The 16,491-nt window shown below is 39.2% G+C and overlaps 1 protein-coding gene across 1 annotated transcript in view; it reads left to right on the top strand.

Annotated features, from left to right (window-relative positions):
* RRP41L (3'-5'-exoribonuclease family protein) overlaps positions 1 to 16,491 on the top strand; it is a 107,510-nt gene that overhangs the window by 62,385 nt on the left and 28,634 nt on the right. The window lies entirely within an intron of this gene.

Below are 16,491 nucleotides of genomic sequence, written 5' to 3'. Positions count from 1 at the left end.
AAATAAAAATAAAAATTGATTCAATGTTCATTTATTTGACTAAAAACACTCTCTAAGCTATCTTTATATGCACCTAAAATTTAATAAGTAAAAACAGATTTATAGAGGTGGAAAAAAATACCTCCAGGCACAAACTGCCTCCTCAAACTTGCTCCAAAAATCAGCTCCTCAATGCTGCTCCAAATGGCTGCCCAAGAAGCTCCTCACTCCAGCTACAATGCTCCTCCAAGACTCCTCACTGCTGCTCCAAAACAAGCTCAAGAACTGCTCACTAACTCTCAAAGAAGACTCTCACTCAAATGCATAAGACTGCTGTGAGTGAAATGAGAGCATTTGGCTGTCTTAAATAGAGTTTGGGAGGGGGAAATGGACCCCAAATGCATTTAACTAATCACATAAACCTTTTCATGTCCACAAACCCTAACCAAATCAGCTCCAAATCAGCAAAAAATTATTTTTTTTTAAGTGAAAACGCTGCCCAGCCGTTTCCAATCGGTACGGCCGTTTTTTGACGTGACCCGGCCGGGTTGACCGGGTCAGCTATGACCCGGCCGAGTCATTGGCTGACTCGGCCGGGTCATAGCTGACCCGGTCACCGAGCCGGGTCATAGGGCCGTTTTGAAATTTTTTTGGTTGACCCGGATCGAAACGGCCGTTTCGGAGTCAACCCGGCCGTTTCGTAAAACAATGAAATAAACCCAACACATTCTGGTGTAGTCATCAATAAATGTCATCATATACTTATTACCATTTGCAGAAGGAACATGCATTGGACCACATAAATCAAAATGAATGAGTTGAAGTTTTCTGTGTTTTGGAATGAGAATCATGAAAAGACTGTTTGTTGTGCTTTCCTAAGATACAAGCATCACATTGCTTAAGTTTCCTAGGAATTGTAGGCAAACCAGTAACACCATTTTTCTTCAACAAATGAAGGTTGTCATAGTTCAAGTGTCCAAATCTAGCATGCCATAAAAGACTTGATGGAAATGTACTTTCACCATAGCAAGAACTGTATGAGAAGTTCTGTGCACGAGAAGAGGTTCCTTGCAGCTTCAGAAGTCTTTCTTCTTCTATCCCCGTCATGACAAGTGAGTGATCTGATGCTTTTATGACCTCAACCTTGCCATCAAATATATGAATGGAGTGTCCTTGTTGGTGGATGTGGACCAAAGACAACAAGTTTCTCCTCAGCTTCGGGAGATATAGAACATCATGCAGAAGAAAGTCTGGAAGACTAGGTAGTTTGAGCCTGATGGTGCCAAGCCCTGATGGCTTGAGTTTTGACTTGTCTACAAAGTATACTGCTCCATCAACATTGTCAGTGAATTCTTCAAAGAAATCTCTCCTGAAAGTCATGTGGCAAGTTGCTCCTGAATCAAGCAACCAATCATCTTTCCATGAAGCAAGTGAAGCATTGAATAAGTCTTCAATTACTCCAATGTTGCAATGTGCCACAACATAATGAGTAGATTTAGGTGCTTTACCTTTCCCTTTGTCAGGTGTTTTACCTTTTCCTTCATTTCTTTCTTCCTTAATTCTGTTCGAAGGCAGCTTACACGTGGATGCATCATGTCCATTTCTATTGCATCGTATGCAATGAAGATCAGAATTTTCTCCTTGGAACTGTCTGCCCCCCCCCTCTAAATCTCCTCCTTCCTCTTCCTCTTTGACCACCTCTTCCTCTAGAAGAATCTTGTGCATGATTCTTCTCTTTTTGTGCAAGGCATACAACTTCTTCAGTAGAATGAGGAGTTGTCTTCTTCCCAAAAGCCTTCTCTCTCTTAGCAAACTTCTTCTCAAGGGAGTCAAAGGTAATCTCCTTAAGGTTGCCACTTGCTTGCAATGACTCAAGATAATGTGAATAGGTGGGATATAGTGCCTTGACATAAGCTATGAGAGGAATATCTATTTCAACACCAGTGGCTTTTATGTCATGCATAATGGATCTTACTTCTGATGCTAAGGCAAGAGGGTCATCATTTTTTAACTCAAGACTGAACAACTTAATCATCAATTGAACAACTTCAAGTTCAGAGTGTGACTCACCTTTTCATTTACTGACGCTGCAATCAAGGCATAGGCCTTGATGTTCTTGTTTTCCCAAATGACAAGTTCCTTATCTGAAGTGGGCTTTTCAGGTGCATTGTCTTCTTCTTCACAAACCCCTTTCCACAACTCATTGAAAATGAGGTGTGTTTTATCTTCCGGGACCATTCAGGGTAGTTCTCTTTGCCAGTGAGAACTACTCCTACTATGGATACGAGTGAATGCATCATCAAAGAAAAGGCTATGTGCTTTTGATTTCCAAAATAATTGCAATTTTACTTTTCCTTCTTATAAAACTGATTTAAAAAGCTCACTTCCAACTTCACTCTTCACTATACAAAATCAATAGTTTCATGTGAACACTCATCAACTATAATATATATCATATAATGTATGTCATGGCAGTGCCATCATATACCATACATACATTCACACTTCATAAAGGAATTCAATGTACATATTCCCATCATAATGTTTAAATAAAAGGAATTTGACTTTTCAAAGTCTTCAACATATGATAAAAAATAATTGTGCTCCCTTTAATGTATATCTCTTCCACGAATGATAAAAGGGATTCGAATTTTCAAAGTCTTCAACTTATGATAAAAAATAATTCAACACTTGGACACCTATGGCTCTCACACCAAAATTGCCAAAAATAATTTGATATGAAACTCACATGAGATTCAGTTGAGCTCCATCGTATTATTTCTCATGATCAGGGATGTTTTCTCACAATTCAGGTGTTGCGGTTTCTTTAGCCTGCATCCCATCGTGTCCTTTAATATTTGTATTATGATCCACCATTGCTCTCTTCCCCCACACATTTCAAGAGAGAGTTATAGCATATGACCTCAACAACAAATATGCCGCACGGACAACCCAGTCTTTGAATGCAGAGATTGTGTTCAACAACAACGCTAGGAGCCACGGTTTCATGGTCATACAACTATAAATGAATGCACAACAGAACACTCACAAAAGGTTCAACACAGCTCATGATTTGCAGAGCTTCACACCATAAAAACATGCAACATCAAAACAGTCCAACACCATTACACACTCTCCAAGCATAGCATAACATTCACGATTTTGAAATGACTAGAAGAACTGAATTTTGCAGAGAATATGGCAAAGAACAGAGGGACAGAATATGGCAGAGAAATCTGATAGGAGTTACTGTACAAAAACTAATTCAGGACTTGTGCTCTGATACCATGTCAGGCCAGGGGGTAACTCCTCGAATTGAATTGTTTATTGCATTAGCCATATCATGAATTTATACATGAGTGGAGAGACTCTTGGGATTCCACTTCCAAGGTCTCTTGGTTTGCTCAAATGCATAATTGACAATATTTACAATAATCCTTTCGGATTAGGTGTCAACAACAACAACAACAACAACAATAATTTCTTTTTCTTTCTTTTGATAAATACATTTCATTATGACTCATACAATTTATGAAGACCGAAAGAGTTACATTCTTCAACACTCCCTCCTAACTAGGGAGGTATTCATACTTACATATACAAGTACATGGAAGATCTTAAAACACATGAACCGTGAAGAGTTTAGGCACTTACGGTGCCACAGACTAGATTCCTGACCAGGGAAATCTATTTGGGTGGGACTAAGATGGACTAAAGCTTCCAGTCTCTCTAGGAACCATTTAGGCTTACTTACTAACCATCAATCCAGGGATCTAGGTGCGTAATGCAAGGTCAGAGCTCTATGACCAACGCCACTCTCCCTGCTGCTTCGGGAACTAGACATCAACACATATGCCGACCATATGTCCTCCCAGACATTTTACACACACAATGCCTCAACACATCAAATCTCTCTAACCTCAAGCACACTTTTCAAAAAAATTGAGAGATTTACTTGAACAGTCACAACCCCAATTAGTAGCAACTTTTCAAATACTCATGACTAAACACAAACCTTCGGGTTCTTCAGACATCTTGATGCCACCTCACAGTTCATCACAGTAGGACTTCGAGGCTTCAAACAAATCTAGACAAAGGTTTCCTCATTCATTCAACTTCCTTTCCTACTTCACATGCAACAACCAAATCCAACTTTCCTTCTTTCAACGGTACCTTAAGATGCATTCTCCAATTTCTTCTTCAAGGTATCCATCATGACTATAATATGTCCTCCCTCTCAACTTGGGAGATATACCCTTTCTTATATCTAGGCTCCCTCTTAACTTAGGGAGATCAACTTCTTTTCTATGGCATCGGAGAATCTTTCATGTCTTCCATCCTTCTTGATCATCATCATCCATATCCTTCATCATGCTTATCAACCAAATTACTTCACTTATGAATATCTTCATCGTCTTGAAGATTATGTACGTGCACAACTTAGATAGAAAGTACAACCAGATACATATATAGAAGCATGAACTTAACTTTATTAGAATTATACAAAAATGGAAGCATTAGACTTTAGACGTCAAATACCTAAACTTTGTTTGGTTCACAAACAATAAGAGACACATACTTTTATACTTCAACTTCTTTTTCTTGGGTTAGGTTATAACCCCTAGATCACATAAGTAACTTAATTAGCCTCATTATATTTAGGGCCTCAATATTTCTTCCAGAGATATGGCATACTCTATTATAATATATTTCAAACCCTAGAAGCAATTCAAACAAGTATCATGCATCCAACAACTTTAGAATTCATATGTTAGACTTCTACTAGGATTTAATGCACACCCTAGATTCCATACATGAGACACTAAGCCTCAGATATCAACAAACAAAACCAATCACAACACAATTTAAGGTTTCCACAATATGACCAACTTTTTTTTGTAAATCCTAGATTTCATCATCACATCATATCCTAGAATATTAAACTTCTACTAGGGCTTAGTTACAAAGCCTAGACTTTATAAGCATCAACAATTTTGTTAGCACATATATCTAGGATTTCATAATCATGCACAAGCATATCAATATCCATTAGGTAAACCCAAGACACAAATATCAATACATTTAAAGTCAGACATATAACAATCTTGAATAGGCTAGGGTTTTGATCAAATAGACAAACATACATCTAGGGTTTTATTCCTAGGAGCTAACTCTCGATGCATAAGGGTTTTACTCATAAACACTAATTTACCAAAACCTCAAGGTCTGGAACACTTCACCATCCAACCCTAAAGGACTAGGGTTTCCATAACAATATTAAAACTCCAAACATGACATTACCAACAAAACCCCAAACATCAAAATAATAGTATTTTCTAGATTTCATTAGTAACCCTAAGTAGACTAGGGTTTTCACATTATTATTGACATACCCTTAAGTTAGGATTTTATAGAGAACCTATTAGGGTTCCACAAACATGATGTTTTTAATGAGGGTAGATTCAATCTAATGATTTATCACCCAAACAAGAATCTCTATGATTCAAAGGTCGTAGACATAATACTTGTTAGTAATGTAAAACAAATTTCTTAGAATGAATGAATATACCTTTATAACGAAGAGAAACAAAACTTATAGTTTAAGACATATCTTTGAGTTTAGACAAACCTTATATGACATCAATTCCAATAGAACTTTTTAGCATGCTTTGTCTTGTAAGATCTTCTCCATAGCCCTTGAGCATATTAGCAAACTTTTCCTAAACAAGGAAAATATAAAAGAAATGTTATTAGCATTTAATACAAACACATCTGGATAAGAGAGGGAAACCAAACATAAAACAATAATACAAGGAGTAAGATACTTATCTTTGGAATAATGGTGAGGGCTCCTTCTTAATTCAATCTCGAGGGATACCTATAAATTTATCAAAACAATTCAAAAATGTTTTTCCAAAGCATGTTAAACCTATAAATACTAGAAATCAAAGCATAAAGGAAAACAATTCAAAACTTAGAGTAGAAGGATATGTAAGGGATAGAGTCCCTAGCAAATAGGTTTTTGACTTCGGATCCTTCCATCTTTTTCTTCTTTGGTGAACCTTTGTTGGCAATGTTTGCTTGATCCCTATCTCTTCTTGGATTCTCAGGACAATTACTTCTATAGTGACCCATCTTGTGACAATTGTAGCATTCATTCTTGGATAGGTCTATCTTCTTCCTTGGCCCTTTGGACTTCTTGAAGGTTCCTTTATTCTTGTGATGGGTGGAATGGACATTCAAGATTTTCTCTTCTTCACTCTCTTTGTTGCTTACTAAAGATATTATAACTTCTTCTTGATTGCATGCATTTTTGGATGTAAGAGTATCCTTACAAATCTTTTGAGCGGAATCTATGTTGGATATATATGGGGTGAAGTTATCCTTTATTCCATCCACTATTAGGCTCATGGCCAAAATATCTGTTTCTCTAAATGTCGCTTTCACTGCTTCACTTGATTTATCTGTAGGCTTCTTTACTTTTCCTTTGACTAGATCTAAGACTTCATTCTTCTCGAGGATGAGATCTATCCTCTTTTTCCATGTCCCGTAATTAGATGCTCCTTCTAATTTGTTTTCTCCCTTTATTGAGTTAGACATTGATCTTGAAAATAGTAGGCTTGACTTCTTATATGATCTTTTTGATGACCCTTATTCAAACTTCTTAAAACTCCTTATTCTCCTTTCAGTAGATCTTCAGGCTGCCTTTTTCCTTTTTCTTCACCTTAGCTCTGAAACCATGTTAGAAATTAGAAAGGTAGAAAGATTTTCTTTATGTTGATAATTACTTGTGATATTCTTATGTTCCTCTTTTATCTTTAGTTCATCAAGAAATTACCAAAAAAATAGCACAAAGATCACAGACATCAGATGTAGGCGAACAACCAGGGCAAAACACCTATCTAGGGGAAAACCCAATCAACAATTCTTCCTTAATAACTTCACGAGATAATCCAAGACTCTTGACCTAGACACAGACTTCCTCCACACCAAGTCAGCCTTTTCTTCCTTTTGTAGATGATAACCCTTTCAACAATAACTTTGACCTAGCAGCAACAACTTGTAGCAACAACAGAACTTCGATCCAGCAACAACTTCGACCCAACAGTTAGCCTAGCAACAACTTCGACCCAACAGTTAGCCTAGCAACAACTTCAACCCAATAGTTAGCTGAGCAACAACTTCAACCCAACAGTTAGCCCACCAACAAATTCGACCCAATAGTTAGCCTAGCAACAACTTCGACCCAACAGTTAGCCTGACAACATCTTCGACCCAACAATATCTTCATCCTTCCAGCAAATATCCCATTAAATGAACACGAGTGAGAGAGAGACAAACCCAAAAACTTCGATCTTCCTTCTTCCAACAACTTCGCACTTTTTCTGCTCTTCTTCTCTTAGATATCGAACTTGTGTGTGTGAGTGCTCCAAATGAATTCGAACCGCTTCAATGTATAGGCTTTTGGTGAGGTCGAATTACTCTATTTGAGGCTGACTTGATCTCCTCGAGGCCGACTTGGTGTGGAGGTGACAAATACTTTATTTGATTCAATAATAAATCTTTTTACATGATTCAAAAGCCCAAGAAGGGTCTCTTTAAATGGACAATGACTCTAATGACTCAAAATAAATCATAGAAATCCTCAATGGGGACTTAGAATAAAACATGATGACCCAAGCATGAAACCCATGCTTTAATAAGTCATAATAATAATAATAATAATAAAATTTTCTTTTTCTTTCTTTTTGTAAATACATTTCATTATGTCTCAAATACAATTTATGAAGACCGAACCTAGTTACATTCTTCAACATATAGTTGGAGGCTCAGTTTGCTTCTCTCCTAGTGCAAGTTAGATTTGGAAAAGGACAAGTGACAAGTCTCAATGTTTATTTGTGGCTAGGACGTGTTACAAGAGTCAGTTAGACTTAGTTAACTAGGCAATGACAAGTATGAGTTCCAATAATAGACTTGACAAAATTAGATGGGTCGAAACGCATATAAGGAGGACGATGACACATCATTGTAGATTGATTTTTGAGCACGAGTTTGTGTGACAAAAACTTCTTGCTAGGGGAGCGTGTGAGGAGGAGCTTATGGACAAGATTGAAACAATTTCCTTGTGGATTTGCGCTTGGAAATAGGGAGAAATCCCTAAAGAATAGGAGCCTATTCTACATTGGGAATTAGAGATTTCTAGTGCTTGGAAATAGGGCTCAGGTTGTGCAAGGATTTAGGGAGCAGGATCAAGTCTTCAAGCAGAGTGTTTCAAGCTTAGGTCAAGCAAGGAGAACAAGTGTGTTGTCTATTGAAACAAGATTGTCTTGTAAGAGATCTATTGCTCAAAACTCTATCAATAAATTCTCAAGCAAAGAAGTGGGTTTTCCTAGTTGGGTTCCCAAAAGAAATTATTTTCTTTATCTCTACATATTTTTTTATTTCCGCTGCTTATCTATGGTAGTTAAATTCAATGTCTTAATGAAGAGAAACAAGTGTTCAAATTGTTCATTATAGCAGTTGCAGAATTCCAATGAAATTCTACATGGTATCAAAGTAAGGCATACTATAAAGACTAGCACACAGTGATAAGGTTTTGGAGAACATAGATCCGATTTGTGAAGAACAGTTCCTTGGACAGGGAGGATGACATACCAAGGATTGAGAGTTGACCACTCTTTAGAGGGAGCCTCTAACTTTGTCTCTTGGAAAGCGAGGATCATGATAGTATTAGAGGATAATGGGGTAGGAGAGTTTGTCAAGAACGTTATACCTCCACTTCAAGATCCCCAATAATTGGCCCAACATATTAAGAATGATGCCAAGGCTAGGAGGATTATTCTAGAATGGGTGAAAGATCATATAATTCCTCATATCCATGAGAAGAAATCAACTTTTGAGATGTTCAAAGCAAGGTTACTTGGGAGCAGGAGTGGGAGCGACATTTTCAGAAGCTCCTAGTTGGGAGCGATTTTATATATATATATATATTTATATTTTGATGCATATATGTCAACAAAAGCATGTAGAATGATGAATTAGATATAAAAAGCATAAAAAACATAGATTGAATCATATAACAACAATCATCTAGAAGTTATAATCTTCATCAACCATGTCCACAAGTTAGCAACATAGTAACATACAACATATTAAGTCTCATGATTCATCAATGTTAAAGTTTCAAGCTTTCAAAATTCAATATATAACATTTATCATCATTGATCACCAATGTTGTACTTGTAAGCTAAGTGTAACCATTACAACAAATAATATCTAACATGAAATGAAATGTCATAAAATGAAATGAAATGAAACAACTTTCAAGTTTCACGAAGCATCATATTCATAATTCATTACCAACGAGTTATAATTGCCAACTTCAAACTTCAAACTTAAATTGTCATATATTGTTTACAAAAAATATCAAGATGAAACTAGGAGAGCCCATCATCACATATCTTACAAAGTTCACTTAGGTTCGAGATGAGCTAGGTGGTGTGGGTGTCACTGTACTTGAGCATGACCTTGTCAGTTTTGCCTTACTGGGACTTCACAAGTCTTGGTATGGGTTCTCGGATGTTGTCAGTGCTTGAGAGAACTTTCGCTGGAGGGAAAGGTTATGGACTCACTGCATTTAGGAGGAGATCTAGAGAGGAAGCCGAGATGGGACATCAACAAAGACAGAGGACGAGGAGAATTTTGCTCTTGTAGGTTTTTGAAAAATATAACTAGGTTCGGTCTTCATAATGGCATGTGGAATTGTGATTTTATGTAATTGATGAAAAGAAGAAAAATAAAATTATTATTGTAATGCTTGTCTCATGGGTTTCATGAGCAAGGAATTTTATTTTTAGTAATGGCTCCCATTGTGAGCCTTTAGGATTTGTCATCTAGTCATATAAGTCAATTTGAGTGTATGTCATGTAAGAAGGACCCTTCTTGGGCATGTTACATTTTGTATGAGTCATTTAATAGGTATGAAAATCCCTCCAAGACAAGCACAAGACCTCTCCTTCAAGTCGGCTACAAAATAGAATAAATGATCTCCAAATGACACGTCGGCTCACCCTCCAACAAGTCAACTTATTTTGATGGGGAAACAACTATAATTAGGGATGCTCGGCATCATTTCTGGCACAAATTTTCGGTCATCATCAAGTCTGAAGTAAAAGATGCGAAGTACAATGAGGAAGCTTATTATCAAGCGAAGGAGAGAAGTGTTCCACGACCTTGGGTCTAGGATAGAATCTTAAAATCTCTGACGCTACCAAACCAAGAATCTCAACGATATTGCTTTGCACAGTGGAATATAAATAAAAGTGAATCATACATGCACAAAATATATACAACTTTTGACAATTTTTAACCCAACTTCGTTATATTAAACAACATATAATACAACAGTCTAGGGCTCCTGTACAAGGGATAATGGCCCTCATACATCCACTAGTACAAGAATACAAACTGGGGCTTGGTGTCAGTCCATCAACAACCAATCTGCCCTCAACAAGATACTCTGACCATCTGGCTGTCGCATGCTCTCTCAGCTCCTCTTTGTCCTACCCTATACTCGCCGGGTCTTTCGGCTCTGGATCTGCAACTCTTGCCTCTATCAATGCTCCAAGTCAATCTGGCCACTTAATCTCGGCTATCCAATCTGCTCTCTAGTTGTGCTTTCGTCCATCAAGGCCACAATACATCGAGACTCCTATAGAGTTGTTCACAAATCCACTTGTGAACAACTCTCAATCTGCCCACTGCTGCTCCTCAGCTACTCAGGGACTTCTACCCACTATGGTCTTCCTGTGCTGCTCCGATGAAGACCAATGTAGGGTTGCCACCTATCACTACAAGATGTCCATATCCTACAATGAACATGAGCTAGGAGGGCTTCCCATCTTTTGCTGTAGATGTCCTTCTCCACACACGTGTTGGGCTCCACAATTGCTCCTCTGGTTCGTCAACCCTTGAGCTCAACAACTACCTCTTTCGCAACTACCTTTGTCCATCAAGGTGTTGCTCACCGAGCTCCAACTTGGACACTATCACGCTGTCCTCTAGCAGACCATAAGTGCCCAATCTTGTCCACACTTGGTCTTCTCTCACGTTGCCCTCCAACAATCCACGAGAGACCAAGTCCACGCTGTAGCATCTGCACCTAGTTAGGGCATCCCCACACTTAGGAGACCCTTACACATGGCTGCACACAGACTTCACCAATCTGCCCTTTGCTCTGCAATATATGAGCTATTGCAGAAATTTTGGCACATGAATATGTCCTCACTTAGGACACCATCAGTCCATAGATCATCAAGTGAACATTTGCAACACTCCTTGCTGCTGTCCTCTTACCTTCCAATCTGGTGTGTCTGTTGTTACCTTGGCTGCTTGGTAGGCTTCCCAACAGTGCACGTCAGCACCTCCAAACAACTAAGATGTCTTCACGCTGACCATCATCTGATCCAACCAATGATCCAACACATGGATTGCCAAGTGTGTCCACCTTCTACTGTACAAGGTCCTTTATGACAGCATGTCTAGGGCACCTTGTCACCTTAACAACTCACAAAGATGACAAGCACATCTGTCCAACCTAGGACTGATCCTCTAGCATCAAATTCAACACTATCTCATCAACATACCTCTGATTGTGCGTGCTGTTGTAGTTCCTCACTGGTTAGGACACCCACAGAATTCTGTCACATCCCTAAAACACTCCAACAGGCACCTAGAAGACTGCAGCTTCCTCTCCACAAGATCCTCCTCCCTTCGCTGCTATAGATGGCACACTGTTTCAGCTTGTTAAGGACAAAGTCCTCACAAAACTCTTCTACAGGGTTGCAGCCAAATAGGCAAACACAGAATAGGACTGCAGCTTCCTCTCCACAAGATCCTCCTCCCTTCCAGCTCAACTCGGACCCAAAACAGAGATAAACAACACCACAAGTCATGCCCGAAATTGCCTCCAGGCTTGCGGCCTACTTCCTGTAGCTTCTCGGCCTCATCACATGTGTATGTATGCCCAAAAATTGGACTTTTATCTAACTTACGTCCTCCTCCTTGAGCTTGGCCTATTTCAGAGAGAATTCTATGAAATGATGCACACCTGGATGCCTCAAATGAATGCGATTCACCCTCTATTTATAGCACACAAGAGGGCTCAACGAATTCATGAAGAGACCCATCTATTGGACGAATTTTACATCAAGCCTACATGACTTGAAAACCAATAATTACTAGTCAACTTCAAAACTTCATTTCTCTCTAACGACAACTCGGAATCGGATGATTCTCATTGCGTTGGAATCATCTCGCCGAGCACTATCATCCTCATCCATCACACGTCGATTTCTCATCACTGTTTTGGCCCAAATCACGATGGGTACAAAACCCCACACTTGGGTTCCAAGCCCACAAGCTGCCCATGTGGTGCTTTGCCCTTCAACCCTCGAACAATGGGCTCGGAGTACCTCCCTAGCTACACAAAAATCAACAAGAAGAGTATAATCCGAGCTCTTTTCTGGTCTGTTTTTGGGTTTATATCCTCTACACGTGTGAGGCAACAAGAGTTTAGTTGCAGCAGAAGAAGACGAGAAGAATAGCAATCCTCTTGGGTAGCCGAGTTGGAAGAAGGTCAAGTCAATAAGGGAGGTCGAGACAAGATACAAGAAGACCCTATCCAAAGTGAAGAAAGTTAAGGCATAAGATAAGGTCTTTTGCATGAGCTAGGGTTTCTGAATTAGGATTGCATACCTAATTCAAGGAGGCTGAAGGTTTGAAGTAGAAGGAGGTCGAAGTGGAAGAGGAGCTAAGAAAAAGGAAGGAGCAGAAGGTTGACTGTCATTGTCTAAGGATCTAATCAAGGGAACTTGTGTCTTGGTCTTGGAGTGGCAAATAGGTCAAGGGTCTTGGTCTTGGTATTCATCAATTGGGATCTCTATAAGAAGAAGAATTTGTTCGGGTTTTCCTCTCAAGAGTGAGAGGTTTTGGCCCTAGTTGATACCCTATATTCTGTGTCTTTTGTCTCTTTATGGTTTATGCATTGGTAGCTGTTTGATGAATAATAACACTATAATAATATAAGCAAAAGAAGATCCTAATCTAAAGTAAAAAGCATTCACAAGCAATTACTAATAGAAGAGAAATCACCTAATCTCGATGCCCTAGATTTCTCAACACAGGTAAGGTCAAGGGAAAGAAAGGCAAAGGGAAGGCCGAGTCTAGTCAGAAGGGCGAGAAGAAGAAGAAGGATCTGAGTAAGATCAAGTGCTTCAATTGACATGAGTTTGGGCACTATGCTACTAAGTGTCCAAATTGGAACAAGAGGTCCAGTAAGAATCATGCGGCTACATCTGTTGAGGTAGATGGGTTTGCTTTTCAGTTTGAGAAAGGCTTCTCATTGATAGCTTGCATGGCAAGCTCAGTTGGGAGCAACATGTGGTATATTGATGCCGGAGCCTCTTTCCAGTTTCCATAAAAGTCATCTTTGCATCCATGAAAGTGCCCAATTTTTTACCAGTACACCTAAAAATCTCCCAAGTCCCCAACCGAGGAAGAAGACTTGGTAAGCGCACCCATATTGTGACTTGGTCCAACTTTTCTTTGCAGTCGTCAAAAAGAGGGAGCCATTGTTTCAACACAGTGGGGATGGAAATTATACTCCAAATTCGTCTTAGTGCTTTATTCGTCGTTTCAACCAACTAAAAACTCCACATAAACCAACCATGAGAGAGAGAGTCCTGATTTATGAAAGCTCAAATTGCATCCCTTTCCATGTCTCACTTGCCCATTTCCTCAACCTATCCTTAGGTATTTTTCGACCACAAGCACTTCCAAGTTCCAACTAAAACTTTCTCTGTCGTTTCCATAGCTTTGACGAGGGGAATCTTCCCTCCTAAAACCAAATTCTTATCCCCATATTTGATTTTTGAGGGTTTACTATTCTTTCTTTTCTTCGACAAATGCATATTTGCCTCAGATGGAGATTCATTCCTTAAGGGGTTTTGACTTGCTTTCGATGAGACTGGATCCAAAGAAGAGATTTTAGGAAAAGTAGGGTTTGTGAAACTACCTACCTCACAATCCTTTAGGAACCTAGATGGATCAATCTCTAGAGGTGGCGGTTAACTCCCTTTAACAGGCAAAGAGGATTCACCATGAACCTCATCTTCTCCACTTTGCACGCCATTCAGTCGTTGTTGGACCATCGGATGGATCTCCACTACATCTCCGCTCTTGGGAACATGCAAAAACTGACCAATGTCGATATCCAACCCTTCTGAGTTCTAAAAACCCTCACGACCAAATTCCGCTAAGAGAAGAGTGGTTTCCAGATCTCGAAAAACCAGGGTTTCTTCAGAAAATAACCCTATCTTCGACACCGACTCCCTTTCCCTTCCATTCAAGTCCTCATACTATTGTGTGGCCATGTCGCAGCTCGCCATATCGCCATCTGTTTGCCAGGTTGCCTTCCTCGTCGATTGCGTAAACCATGTGGAGAAAATTGGGACTTGATCCGCCGAATCAACTTCATAATCCATAATGTCTTTCACTTGGCCCTTCGGTCTTGAAAATCTCATGGGCTATTATGAAATTTACTTTATTATTTGTTATTTTATTATTTATTAATTATTTTTTAACCGAAATAAGAATTTATGGAGAATCAATAACTTTGATCAGATTGGTTGCCACTATTACACTAGATACAACTATTTCATAAATGCCACTAAGAGGCTTGTTACAACATGTCTCCAGAGACTTGAACCCACACAACTGGGAAAAACAAACTGTTCACCAAGCCACTTGAGCTAAGATCCTTCGACATTTATTTACTAATAATTATTCTCACTTCTATTATTTTTTTTTTTTGTATTAATGGGGCATTACATTAGAAAGGCAATAAAAGCTATACCTTATGAGATTTGTTATGAAACTAAATGAAATTCTTGAAGTTACCCTCCTTTCTTCAATGTCTTAGCATATGACATTGGCCCTGGCTAAAATACTTTTGGTTGGTCAGTTCATAGAAATTGGCCTTCACCTAGAGCCATGGCAACTTGGGTACAAAGCTATATTGAAGGAAACAACCCCTTGCTTGGTGTGCTCATCCCTGAAACATTTGAAACGCCGCTGAAACGTGACGGAAACACCACTAAAACGCCTGGGTGGCATTTGCTGATTTGGAAGCGCCATTGAATCACTGCTGAAATGTTTGACGGTGTTTTGGCCCAAATTTGCCACGTTTTTATTGCTTTTGTGGGCTCAGTCATGCACCAAAGAAGTTTGTGGGGGCCTTCTATGGTTTGTTGCCACATAATCTAGCAGGGGTACCTAAGGGATGACTACTAGATCAAATGACAACAATGGGACAAAGACACACTGTCACCTTAGTTAGTGTTCCCTGCTCTTTACGGATTTTCGCTGATGGGAGGAGTCTCAGTATAAGAGAAATCACACAAATGATAAAATCAGTGGCAAAGTGTAAGTTGATTTCCAAAGCCCATTTAAAGGAGAGGCTCATATAATGGCTTGATTGCGTCGAAGGCAAGATAGTGGCTCTCCAAGAAAGGCTTACGAGAATGCCTAGACCTAGGAGGAAGGGGTACTCAACACATGGGATACACCTAAATCAAGGCTTCTTAAGGAATGGGAAAGACCTCTCTTAGGTTTATGTATGATGACTAACCTATGAAGGTTTGGGACCACAAGAGAGACCCAGAAGAATCCATGCAAGGCCCAGTGTTTGCGAAATTTCAAGGGAAGTGAGATGCCTAGGTCAAGCAAGGATGATAGAGGTCAAAGAATGGTCAAATTCCAATGAATTTTCAAGAACAAATGACCCAAGGAATGTTGCTAACCAAAGAAGCTTAGGGTTAGAATTGATGTTGGAGCTAGGGCTTGATTTTTCTCTAATTCTAGCGACGAGATTAGCTTCAAATTTTGAGGGCACTTAGAGGAAACCCTAGTGCAGTACCTTGCCAACTCGCTCTTTAAGATGACCACCCTAATGCAATTCGCACGAGGCCCTAGTTGGCCTTCTAGAGTTAGGGAAAAGAATAGAAAAAGAGGAAAGAAAAAGTTTTAGGTTTGATCAACTAGGATTAGGACCCAGTGCCTTGACAATTAGGAGAAATGGAGTCAAGATTAGCTTTGATGAAAGGATTTCGCTCTTCCAAGGAGACCTATGCAACTTTTCGTTAACCCTAGGAGGCAACAACAAAGCTACAATAGGTATTTATACTTCGTTTTGGCAAGAGATGATGGAGTTTCAAGGATTCCTAGACAAGGCAAGCCCTTAAGATTCCTTGAAGTGCCTTCGATCATGTGGCATTGAGGAAGCAAAAGTGTGGTTGATGCATCTTGAAGATATGGTGTAGGCATCTTGTTGAGGACACACTTGAAGTATATTAAAGCAAATACTTTGTGAAGAAGTTTTGTTGAAGCATTGTTGGAAAACTACTAGAATACCATTGAAGATTTGTCAAAACCCTTGAAGACCCTTGTAGAAGT

This window comes from Pinus tabuliformis, chromosome 6, assembly GCF_031772625.1.
Source record: "Pinus tabuliformis cultivar Carrire ecotype Pingquan chromosome 6, CPIR1, whole genome shotgun sequence".
Lineage (NCBI taxonomy): Eukaryota > Viridiplantae > Streptophyta > Pinopsida > Pinales > Pinaceae > Pinus > Pinus tabuliformis.
This window is presented reverse-complemented; position numbering and strand designations above follow the sequence as displayed.